The 17760-nt window shown below is 40.0% G+C and overlaps 1 protein-coding gene across 1 annotated transcript in view; it reads left to right on the top strand.

The window, feature by feature from the left end:
* Positions 1-17175: 17175 nt before the first annotated feature.
* LRRC8C (leucine rich repeat containing 8 VRAC subunit C) overlaps positions 17176-17760 on the top strand; it is a 31974-nt gene continuing 31389 nt past the window's right edge. Inside the window, exon 1 of the mRNA XM_081946080.1 lies at positions 17176-17460. The gene's annotated coding sequence lies outside the window, so the exon portion shown is untranslated. The remainder of the gene's footprint in view (positions 17461-17760) is intronic.

Below are 17760 nucleotides of genomic sequence, written 5' to 3'. Positions count from 1 at the left end.
AATGAAATATCGCTATAAATGATTTAATACAAAGTGCAAGGATTAAACAGAAATAAGTGACAGCACGCAGAATGCCTATGTCCCATGTAGTGGTGCAATTCAGCCTATTCTATCCAGTTCAGGTGAACTGTTAGCGGTGGTGGGAGGCTCCGCCCAACTGCTTGCATGTCATCACGTCCCATTTTTTACCTCTGCGCATGCACACGCGTGCTCACATTTGCAAACTGGTAGTGAAGGTAAGTTGATTTCACCCCTGGTCCCATGTATTATTTTGTTAAAAGCCACTGTAAGTAATTCTTAATTATTTCTCTTCTTCCTTTTCCAACTTCCTTACCTACCAAAAATTGGATATGAGAAACAAATTATTATGAGATAATGTTTAAGTTTTTACAAAGCAGATGGTTGCTATAAATATGTGGCAGGATTTATTATGTAGTCCTTTATGTTGATTTTTTAAAAACTATTAATGGAACAATGTGGTCATTAATACAATTATTTTAAAATCTCCATCCATTAACAACATTTACACAATCTGTTTTGTAAAACATCTTTTCCAAGAAATGCATCACTTTTCCTGTAAATTGAAAACATATGTTAAGCCTTTTAAATTTAAATAATCAATTACTATTTGTTGCCTGCTTTTGCTTAGATGTTTGTGGGTTTGATTTTATTTGGGTTTTTAATGCATCAGATTAGGTCAAACATTATGTAAGCAACTATGCTATCAGAAAAATCATTTGTTTATGTTCAACCAGAAATTCTGGTCTAAATATTTATTTTTCAATTCTACTAAAATTGCTGAAGTGTAATGTAAACTCATTTTTTCTTCCTTTTTTCCCTCGGACAAGAGAAAGATGCATTTGAAGCAGCCATCATACCAAATCCTATTTCAAATTGTATCTGTATATAATTTGCATAATTTGTATACATAAATACATATAAAAGTGTCTATTGGCAGAAGACACTGAATGCTCTTCATCAAATACTCAGTGTATGCTTTTTCTTTTTCATTTATTTATCAAATTTATTGTCTGCCCATCTTATTATGGGGTAAATCTGAATGGTACTATCGTTCTTCCCTGACTTACTTGCTTTCAGGTATGTGCTATACTTTCTGCCAGGTAAAATAGGCACTTATAAATAAAAATAACAACAGAATAGAACACTCTACCACTAAATAGATGGCGATATGTATTATATGTGTAGATGTTCATGATCATTATTACACCCTCCTGCAGCATATTTAAACTCATAAGAGTTAAACTCATAATAAAGCAACCAATTACTCTTCTGAATTGTGATTGTGTCTCAATTGTGTAACAGGCATGAAAAAAATGTTTTTCAGCCACAAGTTCCCAACCGAAGGCTGAAGCTGATGGGATTTTTAAAAAAAATACTAAAACAAAGACTCCTAAAAATTTACATTCCCCCACCCAAATTCTAAGGACAGGACCTAACCTTTAGGATATAATAGGATTTACCCACCACCATTAGGCTAAGCAAAAAACACAAGGCTCACTACATGGCACAACCCCCTGGAGCATCTCAATCCCCAAACCCCAGAACCTTATAAAAAGACCACCTACTCACCAAGCCAATTGGTCAGCCACCCCAGAAACATGCTGCTGTCACTGATGTTTCTGGCATCCAAATAAAAAGAGACCTCCTTTCCACGTGGTTTGCCTCCATTTTATTTTCAGTGTCTTTCTCCCGGCTTGGAACCGGACTGGATTTTTCTTCCAACAAGATCAAATTTAGTTTGGTTGAGGATATACATCCCCATATATTTACTGTTATGTAATTATATATGATGCTCCAAATCAAATAGTTGTGCACAACTAAGAAGTGTACTGTACATTTTAAAAACAGAAATATAATTATGGCCAAGGGAACATACATTCAAACCCCCATACTAATGTTTGCAATTTCATGGTTAGTTCTGGAACATCTAGGGCACCTCTGTGCATGTTTGAGGGGGGGCACGGAGAACCTAGATGAAGCTCTAAGTTCCTAAGTATTTTTCTAAGCATCTGCATGCCAAAAGAGCAGTGGGAAGGGATGCTGAGATTTCTAGGGAACATAATATGAAAATCCAGGGATTTTTACCATGCACACATATACACATGGAGAAAGTCTCAGAAATAATTTGACAACTAGGCAGTGGAAGAAGCCCCATTTTGTTACACTTCTTAGGCAAAGGTCCCTCATTCGTGCCTCTTTCTTCCTCACCATTAATATGTCATTCCTCTGTGCTTGGTTCACATTACTAAGAGGACAAAGGCTTTCTTTCTCCTTCATCAGGAGAGAGGGAGAGGGAGGAAGAGGGAGAGAGAGAGAGAGAAGCAAAGTTAGAAACTAAACTTCCGCTTGTCCTCTATGGCAACCTGCTAATGCCAGTTCCTGAACTTCTGGTGAAGTAAAGCAGATTCATAAAATAATTTTTTTAAAAGGATCTGACCTGTGGTTTGCATGCAGATGTAGTATTTGTAAAATGTAGTTTTGAATACTTTGTGTGCAAGAACAATCTGCACAGAAATTTTAACCAAGAAAAAAACAAAAAGTCCCCTGACCTTTGGCTGAACTTATTTTCCCATGTTCCTTTTTATGTACCAGGCTATAGCACTGGAGTTCTTCAGAAAATTATGTGCTTGCACAGTTGTTTTTAAGTGAAAAAATGGAATAAAAGTAGTGTGTTCTGCACTGGTATAGTGGGGGGGGGGGGGGGAAGGCTAGGCCAAAAGATTATTCATAATGTGAGGAAACTATTTAGAGTACCCTAACAGGTGCTTGAAATAGTGAGCATATGGAAAAGGGCAGGGGATGGACTCTCTTTCCTTGGGGATATTTTTTTTAAAGGTTGAATAACCGTCTCATTATGCTATGATATTAGATTCTTATACTGATTTAAGGGTGGTGGAATAGATGATCTCCAAAGTCCCTTCCAATCTTTACAAGATCCTCCCTCCTCAGCAGATAAAACATCAGCACCCCTATGCTTCAACCTTCACTAAATGGCAGAATTTTTGATCAGGGAATTGGCAATGATTGAGGAAGGGAAAAACTGATGTCAAACTACTCTCTCCAAATTCACAGTCTCAAGGGTCCAATGATTGCAAACTTAATATAAGATTATCACATTCATACACTGGCATTTGCCAGGTATGCTCCTTTATTATTTATACAGATAAAAAGCTTCGCTGATGCCCTACTGAACACTATCTGGCAGTTTAGTCAAGAGATACTGCTGTTCCCCATGCCCTCTTGAAACCATGATTTAGCAAGATTCTGTTTTGAACTCACCATTGGGCCAGTTTTTGCAAAACCGTGTTTATTTTAGCAATAGTTTGCTGAATAAATCCTGAGTTGGCTGGGTTTACATTATACCCTAAGCTGTGAAATATGGTTTACAAATCACAAAGGCTACATTTAAGCAGTAGGATATTTCTGACTTGGCATGCTGTGTGAATTTAATCAGTGTTAATTAATTTACTAACTAGTCTTTAATATCAAGCATATACAAAATATGAAAGAACAAAATAATGCTTTTGGCCAGGGATCTATATAATACAATGACTGTGGTCATCATTTTACAACACAACTGCAAAAATATGTTCCATAGGGGTCATGCCAGCATCCCTTTGAATACCCCCAGTGCTTCAGATGAGGTGTAGAGTTTGTTGTTGTTGAAGGAATTTAAGGGACAAAATTAGTTTTCCAAAATGGGCCCAATTGGAGATTAGAGCTCTTACAATGCTAAAGGGAATGTTGCAATCTTGAGCTGATGGGAATTCTGAAGACATGGTTCAAACATACAGGAAATCACTGTGAGGGCAGGGCTGACATCGCTACGACACGACATGCAATCTTGGAGCTCCAGGATTGCTGTCAATATCTCTGCTGCTGGACGGTCCTTTTGGACCTAAACCGTACCGTAGAGACAGTGATAGAGAAGGGCATGTCCTCCAGATCTCAGGGACATCACAAAGTCCCTGATTGATCCAGAAGAAGCTCTTTTTTTCCAGAGAAAGAGAAGCAGCCATTGAAGCTGCAGAAGGTTGGGACAGCCTCTGAACAGAAGAAAAACAGGAGAGAGAGTGTGTCGAAATGGTGAGATAAATTTTACCATTAGAGAAGAGAACACCCAAAAAGACTTAGAGTAAAATTAAAATTGAAGACAGAAAGAGCAAGCGGTGAATTAAGCCTGAATTAAACTTAGTGTGTTATCTTTTTTTTATTTTGCTTTTTTTATGGAACTTTTACAAATGCCTCTTACTTTTTAAATTGGATTGGTTTCTTTTTTCCCTCTTCTTCTATTTTTCATTTTTTCATATTTGTGGATTATTGTGAGTGAGTGTGTGGCTGGCTGCCACACGGCGACCTCGTCTGCTTTGAGTGTGGACCCTTGCAAAGGTGAGCCGGAGCTAGGCATCGAAACCCCTGCAGAGGTGAGCCTGACTGAGCTCGGCTATGGGACCCCAGCTGGGGTGCGCCTAGGTTAGGCGGGTCTGATACTGCCAAGGAAGAACGGACTCCATGATGTGTTGCAACGCATCAACCAGCTCAGTGAGATCAAAAGACCCCAGCTGGCCGATTGAGACGGTATTTATTAAAATCATACAAAAGGTTTCTGTCTTACAGCGTGTTATTACATGATTGGTTAAAATACTTGTTACTGGGCAGGCTTTGTTACCGGGCAAGCTTGTTCACATGTTACAAAAAGATGTTACAGAAGAATGTTGCATAGAAATGTTGCAAAGCGAAGAATGTTGCATAGAAATGTTGCAAAGCAAAACCTTGAGCAGGCTTTGTGCCGGCTCAACAAGAATGTGATGCAGCTAGCAACTTTAAACATGATCGCTACATCTCCTCTGTTTTTACTTTATTAAAGCTGAAAACATGGAGCTTTTACGTCCATGGAGGTGAGTGCTATTTCAGGTCGCGTGTTGCCCTCCGACCCCAGGCTTCCTGTGTCCGCACCTACCATTCTTTCAGCGTCATCTTCTGAATCATTATCCGGGGAGAAATGTAGCAAGGGTTGCTTACTTTCATCTGTTGGTATCAACATATACGCATTATTCTCAAGCATCATATTAATTTGTGCAGTAGTTTTTGCTTCAGCAATGGCATTCAAACTACGCTTAATCATGAATACAAAAATAGGCAATAAGCAAGGTAATAATATACATCCCATAGCAATCATTGCAACAAATATAAAAACGGCTTTTAAACCTGGGAATTTGGGTAAAATACCATCGAACATACCTCCAAAATCAAATCCATTCCATGTTTGCACAGGAACATGGGCAATTTTCATCATTTTGTCAGTAATTTCCTTAATTACTTTACCACTTTCATCAATTTCAATACAACAATTAGTTAAATTGAATTTTCCACATACTCCTCCTTCTTTAGCAAGCAGGTAGTCTAGTGCAAGTCTATTTTGCATTATATATGTTCTAGATTTTACACTTTCTTTGGCTAATTGTGTCAAGCCTTTGACAGTCTCATTTGTTATTATTTCTACTACAGCTTGTAAACGAATAAGTCGGTTTAATAAGTAGATGGGTGTGCGGTATCCATACATACCATCTTTGGCCCATGTGGCAGGGCCGTATACTTGTATGATACGTTCAGCTGGCCATTCATCATTTCCCCATGTGCCTTGGTTCCCTCCCACGACAACTTTACTTATTGAGGAAACAACGTCCTCGCGCTTTCTGCGGTGGTTCCCTATTTCGTCGTAAACGGGGACCCCTAAGACTTGTCGTGTGTTTAGTGGGAGGAGAAAAAACCCAGGTCTAATAATGCCCAAGACACATGTTCCGCACCAATTAGCTGGGAGGTGTCCATAGGCCATTTTTCCACATATCCAATACAGCCCATCGGGTGCTAACCATGTGAGTGATTGATTGGGTTTGTCAAAAACTTTTTCATGTTTGTGACTTTAAACAAAGCAGTTTCGTCTTGTCCAGCTGAGCTATTTTTTCCTGACCACCATATCCCATTTTCCCATTTCCCAGTACAAATTAAGTTCCCTACTTTTGTACATTTGGAACCAACAGGTCTGGAAAAGCAAACATTTCCCACAAGATTTGTTGTAAGAGTCCAGTCCCCATCTTTCCCTTTTGTGTATGACAAATTACCTAGCTTGTCCATCTCCAATATTTTAGAATAATTCAGTTCTTGGGCTTCCCAGGGCCATTTTTCCCCCATGTTGGTTCCCCCACATACAAAACAATTAGTAACATTCAATGTGTTAGCAATGTCCTCTGTCAGTTGGACAAAAGTGTTAGTAACATGTTGTGGTATTTCGGGGATATTAAATTTCTCAAGTTCCTGATAAAATGACCAAAAAAGTCCTTTAGTTGTTCGCAATTGCTTAGTTTGCTTGGTTACTGTCCAGCGTAACGCAATGTGTGGGTCTCTACCACTTGCTTCTATGGCCAAGCCATATTCTACTTCCCATGTTTTTGTAGGTGTGCAAGTTATGGTAATTGGGTTGCATGAATTTCTTGGACACTTGCTGTTGGCTATGCCCGTTTCCAACTTGCATTTATGGTTTCCACCAGGTGGATCCCCTGACCACATGCTGACACAGGACCAATATGGACAAAAGCTGTAAGTGTCCCGGTCAGAGCAAGTCCCTTTGTCATTGTAGCACATGTATTTTCGTTCGAGCATAAGACTCCTTTCCCATTGTAATGTCCCACAAGTTGATTTCCAACAGTTGCGATTGATTGCTAAACAAGCGTCAAAACTGAGGCGGACTTGCGTGTTGAGGGATTTAAACTCAGATTTGTTGAGTAATTCTTGTCTACCGCATTCAATGGTGTAAATGGACATCACATATGTAGTAACGGTTTTCGCTTCTTTTGGGTTGTAACATTGAATCTTGTTGTTAAGGGTACACATGTGATAAACAGTATTATTAACTCTACAAGTTGATGGATTAGTAATTTGACAATGTTCAGGTTTGATGGTATGATATATCAATGTCTTAGAGACCTTGCCACTGTGTATTGTGGTGGTGATGCAATCACTACAACTTTGATTGTTAGACGTAAGTGATGCAGCACGCCGAATTCGTGAGGAATGAGTGGATTGTTTCTGGAACAACAATAAGGTCAATCTGGCAGAAGTGGCAAGTCCTTTAACTATCTTGGTAATTTCACACTGATATAGTCCCAAATCTACTGCCTTAGGGTTTTTGACAGTCAATTGAGTAGTACGGTAATGAAATGTTTGTAAATAATGTTCTGAATCTTCAGGAAGCCATGTGTTGTTAAAAAACCATCGCCAAAAAGTACCTTTTTTCTTGATAGGAGATCGTTGTCGACACGACATGGTGGGAGCATATGGCACTCCTTGTATGAAGGTGTAGCGTACCTGGTGTGTTCGTATGAGGGAATTATATTTTGGAAAGTCAGGTGCGTTTCGGCAAATCCTTGCTCCTGGGGGAGGCTCGCTTACTCCTGGTGCATAGTCTGGAATTTCTTTGGCTTTCCATAAACAAGTATTCACATCGCATGGCTCTGGAAAACAGCATGAAAAATGGCGAAGCAAAGTTCTTGAAGAGGGGTGTGGAGAGGTGTGGACAAGAGTCATCCAAGAAAGAAAAATTGAAGATAATGGAGGATAAACCACAGAGGGTGTTGAGTAGAGATAAACAGTTTGGTTAAAATAGGTGTTATTGGACAAAAACCCGATGCACGAGTAGGAGCCAATAGTTTGAGGAGTTACTTGTAAGGAAAGACGAAGTCATTGACAAGAGTCATGATATAAGTATTGAATTAATATCAAAGGTTTTAAAGAAGGGAAAAGAAATTGGCCCTGATACTGCAAGGCATAGGGGCAAGTAGTGAGAAGAGTGTCTTTGAACACAAAAGTCACATGAGTGTCAAGAGGTGCAAAAATCACCTGAGGGTGAGCAACAAATCAAGCAGAGGCATAAGATAGCAATGAAAGAAAAAGTTTAAAGAAAAAGGAGTGATATGTCAGGGGGAGAAGAAAAGGCAGGGTCATCTTGATCTTCTTCTGGTATGCGGTGATACGGACGAACACAACGAGCAGGAACCCAGAGAGTCTTGTCATCAATTTGTACCGCTGCGTAGCCTTTTCCCCAAGTAATCAATTGAGCCGGACCTTTCCAGTGTGGATCCGGCAATTGCCTGTAGTAAACAAGAGGTCGGGAGGCAGGGAGAGGAGGTTTAGAAAACTGACGAGAGGCTGCAGAGGAGGCAGGTGTGCCAGTAAGGTTAAGAAAGTTGATAGTATAAAGACAAGTATTTAGAATGTTTTGCAACATCGGGAGATTGGGGGGGTGTAACCCTTTTGACCCCATATGCCGATCAAGAGCTATTTTCAAGGTTTTATTTGCTCGTTCTACAATTGCTTGTCCTTTTGAATTAAAAGGAATTCCAAATTTGTGAATAATGGACCACCTATAACAAAATTCAGCAAAAGCAGAGGAGGTATAGGCAGGACCATTATCAGTTTTTAAAATTTTTGGACACCTCAATGTTGCGAAAGATCGAATACAGTGATTAATTGTTTGTTTAGTATTTTCACCCCTTTGCGGGGTTACCATAATAAAACCCGAAAAAGTGTCCACAGAAACGTGAAGGTATTTCCATGGGGCAAAGGGAGAATACTGAGTGACATCCATTTGCCAAGTTTCACAAGCCTCAGTACCCCTTGGATTTACTCCTTGCGGGATACTATTAGCTTGGAGACTACACGTGGGGCATTGTTGAATAATGGCAGTTGCTTCTGCCATTGATATGCCAAATTGCTTCATCAAGGCTTTTTTATTTTGATGAAAAAAGGTGTGACTTTCACCTGCCGTCAATGGGGCAGGCTGAGGTGAAACAATAGTTAGAAGCATCATTTTGCAGGCCTCGTCTGCCATGTGATTTCCTTCAGATAGGAACCCAGGCGGATGCTGATGACTACGAATGTGTGCTACAAACAAAGGTTTAGTCCTTGCGTGTAATACCTTTTGCAATTGTGTAAACAACATCAAAAGGGAAGGTGTTAAAGAGGGTGAGATATAGGCATCAAAAATGTGTAAAGTTAATTGAGCAACATACAGACTGTCTGTGATGATATTTAGAGGTTCGGAAGAAAATAATTCCAAAGCTAGAATAAAAGCTGCCAGCTCAGCCTGTTGTGCAGATGTTTGTGTATCAGTCAATTTCTTATGCCATATCTGTTGTGTATTCCAAGTATATGCACCATGATTTTTGGACCCATCTGTGAATACGGTTAACGCATCTTTGATGGGTTGTGATGTTATTGGTGTAAAAAATTGTATCGGAATGGTCTTAATAACTTGTAGCCTTGGGTCAGCTGGCAGATGACATGAAATTTGACCAGGCCATTCCGTGAGTGCATCTTGGAGAAGAGTAGAATTTTGAAAAAGAGGTTCCCATTGAGATAACTTGAAAGGGAGGTAAAGCATAACGAAATCCATTCCCATTAAGGCACGGGTTCTTCTTCGTGCCTTTTCAATGAGCAAAGCCATTTGGGCTGCTTTGGGTGTGAGTGAATTGCGAGGTGTGTGTGCTAAATGTAACCATTCTAAAATATAAAGTTTAGGTTTTGGGATCAGCACTACTTGTATGATGATCCCTGTCAAAAGTTGAGGAGTTGCAAGAAGAGCTAATGAAAGGGGAGTGTGTGGGAGTGCTCTATCCACCCATATAGTTTGTAATATATAGTTAACCTTTTCCAAAGAATCAAGTTGCTGCTGATTCAAATGTATGGTATCAGAAGGATAAGGAAACACAGCAGCCTAGCCCCACCCCCAAGTAATTAAAGTAATCGGTCCTAACCAAGTTTTGTCTGGTAATTGGTGTAAATATACCAGATGAAGAGGCAAACTTGTTTTTTGTTGAAAATGCCTCTGATAAGTGGTTAACTTAGAAAGTAAAAAAAAAATCAATTGATTGAAAGTAAAGAAACAAGGATTGAGTTTGTTTTACATGGCTGGGTCACACCCCTTTGCGGGGTGCCATAATAAATCCTGAATAAATATCCATGGAAATATTTCCATGGGGCAAAAAAAAGGGTATTGAATCATCCATATGCCAGAGTTCACAAGTCCTCACATACACAAGTCCTCACATATCTTCATGTTCCGTCTTCAAAAACATATCTCTGAAAAAACATATCTCTAACTTTCTTTCACTTACTGAAATCCTTTCTTGCAATGACCAGTTGCTGTACAAAATGCACATTGATTTGGTCCCAAAATGACCTCACCAACTGCCAAGCTTCAACTGTCCTTAACAACTTTGCCTTTTTCCTCTCTTTTGTTTCTGCAACATCTCCAGTACCTTCCATTCAACAAAGCACATATTGTTCTTTTTCCCACGTCCATCCTGACTTCCAATTTAGGTCAGATGCCTTTTACAACATTCTCTTCCCATCTATATACAAAGTAACCTTTTTCTGGCTCCAATATCTGATCGTCCCTCTAAATGTCCGTGTGAAACTGATCTGGATTCTAGCAAAAATGTTACTCATTCTTTCTGACTGCATTTTGTATTTTTTAGGTCATCTCTGTTAAAGTTCTAAAAGGGACAGCAACCAGCGCTACCGACAAACAAACAGACAAACAAATAACCAACAGACCAACAAACAATTGAACAAACAGACGTGACATCTGTTAAGCATACAAAGTGCGCGCAAACATAAAAACATAAAAGAGAAAAAACACAGCTTCAAAAATAAAACAAACAATTAAGATAGTTTGAGTATACTCTGAAATAAAAGGCAATGTTGCATTGAAACTGTAAATGCAGGCATCAAATATCACCCTTAACCCCGCCTTTCTGAGGCTGGCAGGGAGAGGAGAGGAAAAAAAATGGTGAAAAGAACACAGCCCCCCCTCCTCCTGCCTTCTCACCAGAGGCAAAGAGGGGGGTGAGAGAAAAGGAAAAAATGTTTTGTTAAAACGACAGGCTCCCTTTTCCCGGGAATACAGGCAGAAAAAATAAATCATCATTATTCATTCAAAAACACCTCTTTTAACACAACACGCTCTGCTTTTTCAGCCAACAAACCTTACATTTCAAGCATCCAATACTGACTACATACACTCCCATTCACACCTGTAGTTACATTTCTTTTGCAATAAATCAGTCATTAAATTTATTTCAATGAACTAGCTTACCCCCAAAGCAGTGAAAACTCAGGCAGTAGTTTTAATCACAAAAGTGATAGGGCCCTTTAACGACCGTCTGAGTTGGCCTGCCTCAAGGCAAAAGCACATTCATTTTGCTGGCCAGCAATTAATTAATTAAATCACATTAATTTTACACACTATCATTATAGATGCAAAGAACGGTAAGTCAAAGGAAATTAAATGCACAGCGGGGGAGGATGCAAAAGTAAAAGTCAGGAAAGGGGAAGCGAGAGTTGTATCTTTATTCCAAGGCAATTTACAATCCATAGACACATAAATCATTTTGTACTAGGGTTTTGATCCCTGATGAAAGAGAGGGCGAGATGTTACAGACATGCCCCTCCTTGGATTTTTACATTCTCTTTTAAAATAAGACTTTCCTTGAGGTTTGCTGCCTTGTAATAAAGCAGCTGCTAACAAATTAGTTTTATGAGAAGATGTTCTTATGTCCTGACACACTTTAATCATATCTACCAAATGTATTTTAAAAGGTAAATCAAATTCTTTTTTGATATTACTGGCAGGACTTTCCCATTATTTTTAAAATCAGCCAATTGTTTTTTGTTTATTAGTGAGTTTGCCATGATTAAGACAGAAGGTCAATTAATTCCTTTTTTATTTTTTCTTCAAACGAGGGAGAGATTTCCCTCCATTTGAGGCAATTTTAGTCTTTGTTTTTATACAGTGGTGCCGTTAAGTTTCTGCAAACTATTGGCCTTCTTGATTAAAAGTGAAAGTTCATCCCTATCTGAATGAGACTTTGAAAGTGAGGAGCTCATACTCACGATGCGCTTGCCCGCCAGGTGCGTGAGATGAGAATCAAGGCGCCGAACACGTAGACACGGGACTCGGCGTGGGACGTTCGAAGGCAATTCGGCACGTCGGGGTCACCAGTTGTGAGTGAGTGTGTGGCTGGCTGCCACACGGCGACCTCGTCTGCTTTGAGTGTGGACCCTTGCAAAGGTGAGCCGGAGCTAGGCATCGAAACCCCTGCAGAGGTGAGCCTAACTGAGCTCGGCTATGGGACCCCAGCTGGGGTGCGCCTAGGTTAGGCGGGTCTGATACTGCCAAGGAAGAACGGACTCCATGATGTGTTGCAACGCATCAACCAGCTCAGCGAGATCAAAAGACCCCGGCTGGCCGATTGAGACGGTATTTATTAAAATCATACAAAAGGTTTCTGTCTTACAGCGTGTTATTACATGATTGGTTAAAATACTTGTTACTGGGCAGGCTTTGTTACCGGGCAAGCTTGTTCACATGTTACAAAAAGATGTTACAGAAGAATGTTGCATAGAAATGTTGCAAAGCGAAGAATGTTGCATAGAAATGTTGCAAAGCAAAACCTTGAGCAGGCTTTGTGCCGGCTCAACAAGAATGTGATGCAGCTAGCAACTTTAAACATGATCGCTACAGATTATGCTTTTCTTTCTTTTCTTTTTACAACGCTCGGCTGGATTGTTTGCTTTTAAGCACTTTTTTTCTTCTTAAGTTCGGAATTTAAAGAGAGGGGTAGAGGCAGAGGAAAAAGAAGCAACACTGCCATCTAGAGGCTGGAGGCTTGGAAACATTGCCCTTTATTATTTCCTTTGAACATCTGACTTATATCTAATACTTCAAGGCTCTTGATTTTGTTTATTGAAAGGGATAGTGGGAAGAGTATGGATTGTTTATGCAGGTGCTCTTCTGGAGTACTATCAATAGCTGGACTGGAGAAAATTTGGCAGAAACAATGACAGAAATTCTGGCAGAAGCACCAGTGATAACTAAAGGCAAGTGGATGGAAGGAAGAGATGGAGGCTCTCGAGTCTTTACAAGATACGCAAGGAACAACAAGGTGCCAAGAGAAGTCCACATAAGATCTATCAAGAAAACAATTAGAATACAAATACCACAAATGGCAAGAGATATAGGACTGCACTACTACTGGAAGGATACAGGATGAAGAAATGAAATGCTAGAATAAAAATGGTTAAACTTAGTTAAATTTAGAGTATTATGTATAAAATAAAGTAATAATAGTTATAGCTAAATAAATGATTAATAATGATAATAATGCATATATACACTAGATTGATAATATGAAATTTGTATACATATATATTAGAATGATGATATGAGTCTTTATGTAAATTGCAAGTTAAGACTATTGTGAGAAACCATAAAAGTTTTGTAACCAATCAACACACTGTAAGTAATTGGAGAAGGATTTTTATTTTGTGTGTGTTTATGTCTGTATGTTTTATGTTTGTCTAAAAATAAAAACTTTTATAAAAAAAGAAATCACTGTAACATGGTGAAAAATATGGAATTTTAAAGGAAGATTTGCCCTGAAGCAATATTTATATGTGATTTTGAAATAAGGGCTTTATTCTCTAAACAAATTACTTTCAAGCCTAACCTCTGTTTAAGATTGTGAACATTTACATTAGTTCTCTTGTTTAGCATGGAATCTCCTCATTTATCATAGTACAAAAAATATTTTGATTAATTACATAAACTGATATGACAGGCTACGAATGCAGAAAGTACTTTCCCACTCCAAGGGACATTGAAATAAAGATATTAGAATCCTTCCCGTTTTCAACTTGCCAAAAAATTATATCACAATAAAACAGTGGTTATCCTCACTCTAGGCTTACCAGCAGTAGTGGGATTCAAATAATTTAACAACCGGTTCTCTGCCCTAATGACCAGCTGGGTAGGCGGGGCTTGGTGGTCATGTGACTGGGTGGGCATGGCCAACTCATGTCACTCATGTCGCTGGGTGCTTCATCTTAGTTGTTACAATGTAATAAGGGTTAACCAGAGAGGCAGTTTCTATAAGCAGGGAAATAAAGATTAGGCTAGAAGCAACACCAGAATGTTTCATTCCTGCCTTCCTTACAGGATTAGCCATGTAAAGTGGAAAAAAACCAAAACGAGATATCTTCCTACAACCAGTTATCCGAACTGCTTAGAAAGTTAACAACCGATTCTCCCAAATAGGTGCAAACTGGCTGAATCTCACCACTGCTTACCAGACATCTGGCAAAAGGAGGGCCTGTCCTCTTTTTGCCCTCATGTCCTCCATTCAGCAGTCATAAAATCAAATATTTTCCAGCTTTGGTGGGGGAGTTATTTTTTGGACTGTTTTCACAATAGTAGTTATTCAAACTTTCATTTATCGCAAACTTGTAAATTGTATGCCTCATTTTCCCCATCATCTGTCAGCAGATTCAGCAGCCTAGATTTGTGGTATTTATTTTACTTCCTGATTCCATCAGTCAGTTTCGTTCCAACTTCAATCCAATCTTTGTAGTCTGTAGATCACATGATTCATTCTATGTTTCAATAGTAAAATTTGAAGAGTGCATTGTTGTTCACGCTACATTGTCATCAGAATATGCTCTTGAAAATAAAGGTTTGTTGGAAAAATATTGCAATTGAACAATCAGTCTTTCTGATGCTGAAAAAAGTAATTTTCACATATATGTAGGCCCAAGCATATTTTTTGCAATTTTCCATTGTAATTTTTGTTGCAAACACCAGGAAAGTTAAACAGATAGCATGCCCTTGTGTTCCCCATCATTTGTTCTTCTTTCTAATTGTCCACGTTTTCCGTTGTTTGTTCAGATACCTGGTTACCCTATCCCAATAGTAAATCACTATCTTGCCTCTCCTGCCTCTGTTTCAAGTGATTGCATTATCTGATTTCCCCAAAAGATAGTAGCAAGCTTAATAGATTTCTACACTTTCAGCCTGCCTTTGGATGGTGCTATCATAAGGACACACAGTAAATAATGGCTTAAGCTTGTCTTACTCATGAGGTTAAGATGAAGACAATATTATGGGGGTACAACAGAAAAAAGCCACTGCCAAGACATGTTTACAAGTGGAGAAAGATACTGCAACTAATGGAAAAGCTGCCATTTTTACAGAGGAATTTCCCTTTAGAAATCCCAGCATAAACTTCCTCAACTAGCACTGTTCATCATTTATGGCATAAAATCATTTTCTCTTACACTACAGATGTCAGGAACAAGCTAAATGCAATCCTATTTATAGCACATATTCAAGCATATTCTAGTCACAGCCCATGTTTCAATATGTTTGAATGAAAAAGCAGATTCCTAATTTGGTATATGTTAAGTCTGGATTCTACACTTCCCTCTCCATAACATCAGATAGTAGCTTCAGGAAAAATAACACTGGGGAAATGTTTTCTCTAAAATTAAAAATGATGCAGCCCCATCCCAAATTAAGAGCAAGTTTTAGAATAAGATTGTCATAGTAAGCACACTTATTTCTGCAAAGTAAAAAATAATAATCACAGAAGTAAGCATTGTTTTATTCAGCACACAGTACCATATATATTATACTACATTAAAGCATGATTTATTTTAAACTTGCTTTGTTGGTTTAAACAATGGTCAAATTCAAAAAATGATGCTATACCATAATGCATAAATCACAGCAGTTGAGTGTATGCAATACATTAAACCAGAGCAAACCATATTAGCACAATACATAAAATCAGTCATTTTTCATTCACATATATAAATACAGAGAATGCTTTCCACAGTGTCTGGCATTTGTTCAGTTTGGGCTTAGTTCATAGAATGATTTCAGCCCCCATGGCTGACAGCAGAGTATTTCCCATCATTCCTGCAGAGCTATAGCAACTGGATCCCAATTACCCCCTTCTTCCAGAGACAACAGGAGGAAAGGGAAAGGTATTTCCTATATTTTCTAGTTGCTGCATGATGTTCGGTATCCTACTGTAGTCCATCAGAAATAACAGCTTTTCATCACTTATTGGCAAAGGCTAAAATCAACTTCAAGTGAAGAGTGGAGAATCTGTGGCCTTCTGGATGTTGCTATAACTCTGAGCAGACTCAACCAGCATGATCAATGAGGGAAGATCGGAGTTATAGTTGAGCAACACCTACACACATCTATATACATATATACATACATACTGTACATACACACATACATACAAATATTATCAATTAGCCCTGTACATATAAACGTTCTGAACTGGAACAACTTTTATGACTGCAAAAGATATAAGGAAGGTGAATTCTGGGCAATAAGCAATCCTTAAAGGCAGGCTGTATTGTGATCTTGTACTTATTTAGCAATAAGTATGAATGAATTGAAATGGAAATGGGCTGGTTACACAGCAAGAACTGAAGGCAGGTGGACCAAGGCAGCCATAGAATGGACCCCACTTCAAAACTGGAGAAGTCTCTCCAAGAATAAAGTAGAGTAAAGTAGAGTATAGAGAAGAGTTGGAAGGGCTCTTGGAGGTCTTCTAGTGCTAGTCCAACCCTATATCATTTAGGCAGGAAACCCTATATAATTTCAGACAAATGGTTATCCAATCTCTTCCTTAAAACTTCCAGTGTTGGAGCATTCACAACTTCTGGAGGCAAGTTGTTCCACTGATTGACTGTTCTAACTGTCAGGAAATTTCTCCTTAGTTCTAGATTGCTTCTCTCCTTGATTAGTTTCCACCCACTGCTTCTTGTCCTGCCATTGGGTGCTTTGGAGAACAGCTTGACTCCCTCTTTTCTTTGTGGCAGACCACTTGATCAAAAGCGTCCACGAAAGAGCCCTAAAACAAGATGTAAAACGGATCATTGCGGGCTCAATCGGCAAAGGAAAACTCAGAACCGTATTGATTGGAAACTTGCGGAAGAGGCCTTTATCCTGCAGCGGATAGACAATGGCTAGAATGATGATGGTTGAAGATGAAGTATCAACGAGGTCGGTGAGGTTCATTTCTGAATAGACCCCCAATAGGTTTGCATAGCTCGGCTGCAATCTTTTTCAATGCATATTTGGGCATAAGTTCTTTCTAGTGGAGACAAGGGCGAGTGAGCGGGCATTCCCGAAAACTACAGCCTCCCTTGTTGCAATGAAACCGGGGCACCGCATCTACTCTCCACCGGTCCACGTCGGGCCAGGGTAAAGGGCGGAAACCTCCCCCCCCCCTCCCTGCGCAGTAGCAGCCTCCAGAAGCCACGTGCGCCTCAGCGTCGAAGTAGGGAGTGGCCCGGAGGTGGCGGCCGGCAGTGGAGGCGGGAGGAGGAGAGAGGAGCGACCGGGGACCGCGGCCTCGAGTCACACCGCTCTCCGCGCACAGCTCTCCGCGGACCATCAGCCGGACGCCGCATTGGGCTGCTATGGAGGGCGCCGGAGCCCGCCTCGGCTTCCAGTACCGTCGCTGCCCGTGATTGTTTGCCCCCGTCCCAGCGCGCGCGCGCGGCGCTCTTTTCAGCGAGGTGAGTCCACCGTTCGTGGAGGGTGGGTGGGAGATGGAGAGCCCCTTGTCCGCAGACACTTGGCGGCCCCTTTGGCGACTCAGGAGCCGGAACGCGGCAACTCCGGATGGGGGACCTTGAAGGGGGGGGCGCGGGAGAGGAGGCTCTCCTCGAAAATAAATTGGGGCAGGGGGAGTTATTAATTAGTGTCTCGCGCTGAGAAAACATCTCAATGCGGGGGGGGTTTGGGGTCTTTTATGCATGCCGTCCTGAGTCCCGCCCCCCCCCCTCTTTTCTTCAACGAATAAAGGACATTTATTT

Source organism: Natrix helvetica, assembly GCF_964273705.1.
Source record: "Natrix helvetica genome assembly, chromosome: 3".
Classification (NCBI taxonomy): domain Eukaryota; kingdom Metazoa; phylum Chordata; class Lepidosauria; order Squamata; family Natricidae; genus Natrix; species Natrix helvetica.
The sequence above is the reverse complement of the archived record's forward strand: the minus strand, read 5'-3'. Positions and strand labels throughout refer to the sequence as shown.